The following is a 6,289-nucleotide window of genomic DNA, read 5'->3' on the forward strand; positions in this document are numbered from 1 at the left end:
TATGTATCAACTAAAAATAGTAAGTACCATCATCCCCAATTTACATATGTGAAAACTGAGGCTTACAGAGGTTAAATTACTTGCCTGAGTTCACACAGTCAGGATTCAAACAGAATTGTGTGACTCCAAGCATGTGTTATATTAGAGCTTTCATTTTTCTAGAGCTTTCTCTCCTCTGTATTGCCCTGGCTCCAATCCCTTTCAGCCAGGGTCCAGAATTTAATCCCTGGATTCTTACTATTTAACCCCTTTGCTGACATCCTGCCTTTCCGAGCCTCTCAGCTTGGTAACACAGCACCTTTACGTGGTGCTACCCTACAAGGATTCTTGATTCTAGCAACTCTCTGCTGCCCCCACCTGGCACGCAGAAGTATAGACTCCATCACTTCAGCCTAATTAATCCCTTATTGGCACTGTCCAATGGCTATGCATGTAACTAAATTTCTTAGCGGCCACACTAACACAGCAAAAATAAATAGATGAAATTAATTATAATTATATACTTTATTGAACTCAAAATATCATTTCAATACCAAAAATTTGTTGAGATATTTTATATTCTATTTTCCATCCAAATCTGGTATGTATTTCACACTCAAAACATATCGCAGGGCCGGCCGAGTGGCGCGGTGGTTGAGAGCTGGCTTGGGATGCCAGAGGGCCCGGGTTCGGATCCCACATATGAGGGCCAGTGACACTGCCCTCTACAGCTAAGATGCTGAACAGCTCAACCAGGAGCTGGGCTGCCGTGAGTCACCAGCAACGGCGTAGGCTGCAGCCCCTGCTGCAGTGGGTTGCCATGGGCTACCGTGTGTAGCTGGCAGCCAGCATGAGCGGCCAGCAGCCGCAGTGAGCAGCCGTCCAGAAGCCAGCAACTGATCTGCCTCGCCTGGGAAGAGCGCAATGATGGTGCCAACTTGGGCCAGTGAAGCAACTTCCTCCACAACTAGACAGAAGAACAAAACGACAGCAACTTGTCTGTTCCCCTTCCCCCAATTCCCCAGCTCTGTTCCCATCCCCCAATTCCCCAATAAAAATCTTTAAATAACATTGCAATTTGCACCATCCACATTTCAAGTGCTCAGAAGCCACATGTGGCTAGTGGCTACAATATTCTACAGCTTACCCTTTGAAATTAAATCCACCCTTTACCTCTGATGAAATTGATAAAGTGGGTCCCATCTGGAGATGAATTGTCATTACCAAGTTTTAATGTCTTCTACCAAATCAAACTGGATTATAACAGAAATATGTCACTTAAAAGCCCATTTTATAAAGTGAGAAAGCACAGACTTTATCATCAGATGGTTTCAGATGCAAATCCCAGCATAATACAAATCCCAGTTAGAAGGATTTTCACTAACTGGTGGTTTATAATAATGAAAAATTAAATATTTGTTTAAATGACCCTCACTAGGATGAATAACAAATTGTGGTATAGTCCCATGAAGGAATATTGTACCATCATTTCAATGAACAAACTAGGTCTACATGTGTGCACAACGTGGATATAACTAAAAAAAAATATTTCGTGGAAAAAAATGTATTGTATAATAGGGTATCTTCAGTATGAGACCATTTTTTAAAAGTTTAAATCATGTAAAATAATGTAATACATTGCTTGTGGATACACACAAATGAACTGAAATTATAAAGACATGCTTGGATAGATACACTTCAGAAACAGTGATTCTCTGGGGGTGGAAGGAGGGAAATAGGGTGACAGGATGGAAAAGACTTCAACAGTACTTGCATTTATTTATTAAGGAGGAGAAGGGAAAAAAATTCTAAGACAAAAACTTAGGCAGTTTACAAATGACTACATCTCAGGAAGTCCCTTGCCTGAAGGGCACTATCCAGCCTTAGTAGTCTTGAGAAAGCAAACCGAGCAAGTGCATTTTTTAATCTAGGGAGTTTCTAGACTATCTTCCATCTAAAATCAGTTTTCCAAGGTAGCCCATCTATCTCCCCATGAGACAAACCCGAACTTCAATAACACTGGCTTGAAGAAGGTTAGAGAAGCACACAGGTACGGCTACTCAATATTGAACTTACCAACTAGACACACCTGGGAAGAAGTGCCTTTCAGAACAATCTGATTTAAGTTAATGGAGCATAACAAGAAATGTCTCCATAGTTTGCTCAGTCTGTAGGATTTCTACTTCGAGCTGTTTATAGTGTAAGAAAATTTAAAGAAACTAACACAAAGTTAGTTGTCATACAGGCATTGGAAATTTAATATCGTGCTTATGGAGGATTTATTCCTGGACATATTTTTTATCAACATCTAACCCATCTGTGCTTCTGCAGTGAGGTTTCTAATGCTGAAGTCCTATGACTATTTCCATTTGCTCTGTTACAATTATGCAAAACCGTGTGTTTTGTTCTGCCTGAACCCAGTTCGATTTAAACACTGATTAAGTGGTAAATAAATGAATGTGGTGCAAGTGTTGATGGAATCAACATAAACTGGCACTTACACATGGAAACAAACCGGCCACTAATGAATTAATTGTACTCTTTATTTGGTGGGAGAATATTTCATGTAATCAAACGGAATGCACCCACAATCATGGGTCCCAGTAAATGGGTATGTTACAAGAATGACAGTAAACTAATTCGAAGCAGCACTTCCAGCACAGGGTATGCGCTCTAATTAGAAAAGTGAGGCATCTGGTGAAAGAAAAAATACACAATTTGCCTTGGCCCCTTGACAATGCTCCTACCAAGATAATGTGACTTTTAAACAGAGAATGAAGACAATTAATTCCCTGATGAATAAAACATGCACATTTAAAGTCATAGAAATCTTCAGCAAATTTCTGCAGAGACCACAACAACATTCCACAAACCAGCATAATGCCACAGGCCCTGGGTTCCTTGCAGATAAACATGAGGAGCTCGGGACAACCAAGATGGCGCAGTAGGTAAACACTGTTTAACCTTCTCTCACAACCACATCAAAATTACAACTCATCTACAAAACATTATTGAGAATCGCTTAAAATCAAGCTGAACTGAAGCCTTTCAACTAAGGATGTGCAGATGTGGCCACCAGACTGGTAGGAAGGCCAGAGACGGGGAACGGGTTGGTCCCATTCCTGCGAGTGACCATTAAAGATCGCGAGGGCTATTTCAGCTGTGGGGGTACTCCCCCATTCCCTAGAGGAGCGAGAGAACCCAGCTCCACCCCAGCCCAGGGTTCCAGTGCTGGGAGAAAAATCCCCATAATTTTTGGTTGTGAAAACCAGCGGAGATTATGACTGAGATGGAGGGCAGCTGCACTCACAGGTGCTCCCCTTAAAGGGAATGCATGCGGACTTACCCACCAACGGGATCACTTGCGCTGAACTCCAACGCTGGGGAAGCAGCTGGAAAGGTGGCAGGGACATATGGTGGAGAACTGAGTTGTCCGGCTTGGGATGGGGGGCCTGGAGAGGCAAATTTCTCCTGGACGGAGGAGCTGGCGGAAGCCATTGTTTCTTTGCTGAGCCCTCCCCCTTCCCCGCGTGCCTCTGCTGGCAGCCCCACTTTGAGTCTCTGCCCTTCGTTAGCCACACCCTGGTGATTTGAGACCTGGCTCCGCCCAACTTTCAGGCACACCAAGGCTGCTTCCAGTGGCTTTTTCATGCAGACCGCCTGCTTTGGCTCAAACTGCAGACTTTCCTAGGGTCTCTCAAAGGTTCGCAGAAACCAAACAAGCAGCACCTGGCTTGAGAGTGTCCTGTACATCTGGCTTAGCAGCCCTAAGCCGGCACTAGCGGCAGCGGGCCTTGCTTCACACCTTGGCCTCTCAAGGCGCTTCCAAGCATAGCATGGCGCGGCAGCCATCTGCAGATTTCTTTCTGGCTCCCACTGAGTGGCCCCAGGTGGGACATGGGCTGTGGCTGAAGTACACCTACAGCGGATCCCCTCCAAGGAGGTCCTGGGTCAGGCGCCCCCAGTGGCCAGCTTCAAAACGAGCTGGAGCATCACCCAGCCACCTCCAAGTACGACACACCCAAGGGGCGGATGGGCAGGCACCAGAGTCCCGCTGAGGCAGATCCTGCTCTGTAGGACCAGCCCCTGCACAACAACTCTTCCACTCCAGTCAAAGCCAGTCCTCACAACTGGTGAGCCCAAGGGTCAGTCTCTCCCACTGATGCACAATTATCAATCAAAGTTCAACTACAAAAGGAGAGCATACAAAACTCACCCAAGGGACACACCTGGAATGCATGGCTCAGGTGACCAGAAAGACTGCGCCACTGAGCCCCACAGCACACCTACTACATAAGGCCACTCTACTAAGACCAGAAGACATAGCAGCCCTGTCTAATACATAGAAACAAACACAGGGAGGCAGCCATAATGGGGAGAAAAAGAAACATGTCCCAAATAAAAGAAAAGAACAAAGCTCCAGAAAAAAAACCTAAGTGAAACGGAGATAAGCAATCCATCAGATGCAGAGTTCCAAACACTGGTTATAAGAATGCTCAATGATCTCAAGAACTTCAACAGAGAAATAAAAAACCATAAAAAAGAACCAGTCAGAAATAAAGAATAAAGGGAATGAAGAATACATTACAGGGAATCAACAGATTAAATGAAGCAGAGGATAAAATCAGCAATTTAGAAGGTATCAGAAAACACCCAATCAGAACAGCAAAAAGAAAAAAGAATCCAAAAAATTGAGGAGAGTTTAAGGGGCCTCCAGGACAATATCAAGCATACCAACATTCACATTATAGGGATACCAGGAGAAGTGAGAGAGCAAGGAATTAAAAACTTATTTGAAGAAATAGTGACAGAAAACTTCCCTAACCTAGTGAAGGAAATATACGTACAAGCTCAGAAAGCACAGAGTCCCAAACAAGATAAACCCAAAGAGGCCAACACCAAGACACATCATAATTAAAATGCCAAAGGTTAAAGACAAAGAACAAATCTTAAAAGCAGCAAGACAACAGCAGTTAGTTACCTACAAGAAAGCCCCCGTAAGACTAGCAGCTGATTTCTCAGCAGAAAGTTTGCAGGCAAGCAGGGAGTGGCAGGAAATGTTCCAAGTGATGAAAAACAATAACATACAACCAAAATCGCTCTACCCAGCAAGGGTGTGATTTAGAATTGAAGGACAGATAAAGAGCTTCCCAGACAAGAAACGGCTGAAGGAGTTCACCACCACCAAAGCAGTATTACAAGGAATCTTAGAGGAACTTCCTGAAGATGGGAGGGGGGTAAAGGATGGGTGAACGGGGAAGGGACTAAGAAGTACAAATTGGTTGTTATACAGTAGTCATGGGGATGTAGGGTGTAGCATAAGGAACATAGTCAGTAATATTGTAATAACTAGGTATGGTGCCAGAGAGGTCTAGATCAGGGTGATAGAAGGGAATGGGGTTGGGGGTAGGGCAAAAAAAGGTGAAGGCATTAAGAAATACAAATTGGTAGTTAATACAGTATGGGAAATATACTCAACAATGTTGTAGAGGTCATGTAAGGTGCCAAATGGGCACTGGACTTATCAGGGGGATTGCATCATAGACTGTGTAGATGCCTGACCAATGAGCTATACACCTGAAGCTGAAGTAGAATAATATTGAATGTCAACTAGATCTGTAAAGATGTAGGAACTCTGATGTTCACTGCAGCATTATTACAGTGGCAAAGACATGGAAACCAACCAACGTGTCCTTTGATAGATGACTGGATAAAGATGTGGTATATATACACAATGCCATAAGATGAAATACTGTCATTTGCAACAACATGGATGGATCTTGAGATTATTATGCTAAGTGAAATGTCAGACAGAAAAAGTCAAGAACCATATGACTTCACTGTTATGTGGGATATAAAACTGAAGGTAACAAAGGAACAAGACAAACAAACAAAAACTAAGACACAGACAATAGTTCAGTGGTTACCAGAGGATAAGGGGGGAGGGGGAATGGCAGAAGAGGGTAAATGGGGTCAAATATATAGTGATAGGAGAACTGACTCTGGGTGCTGAACACATAATGCAACATACAGATAATATAGAATTGTATATTTGAAACCTTTTAGTTTTGTTGACCATTGTCACCCCAATACATTTTAATTAAAAAAACCTAATTAATGAATACTTAAATTATTCATAAATAAAAGCAGGTGTTGATAAAATTTCAAATTCTTCTTTGGGGGCCGGCCGAGTGGCGCGATGGTTAAGAACTCGCTTGGGACGCCAGAGGGCCCCGGTTCGGATCCCACATATGAGGGCCAGTGACACTGCCCTCTACAGCTAAGATGCTGAACAACAGCTCAACCTGGA

Source organism: Hipposideros armiger, unplaced genomic scaffold (genome assembly GCF_001890085.2).
Source record: "Hipposideros armiger isolate ML-2016 unplaced genomic scaffold, ASM189008v1 scaffold_12, whole genome shotgun sequence".
Lineage (NCBI taxonomy): Eukaryota > Metazoa > Chordata > Mammalia > Chiroptera > Hipposideridae > Hipposideros > Hipposideros armiger.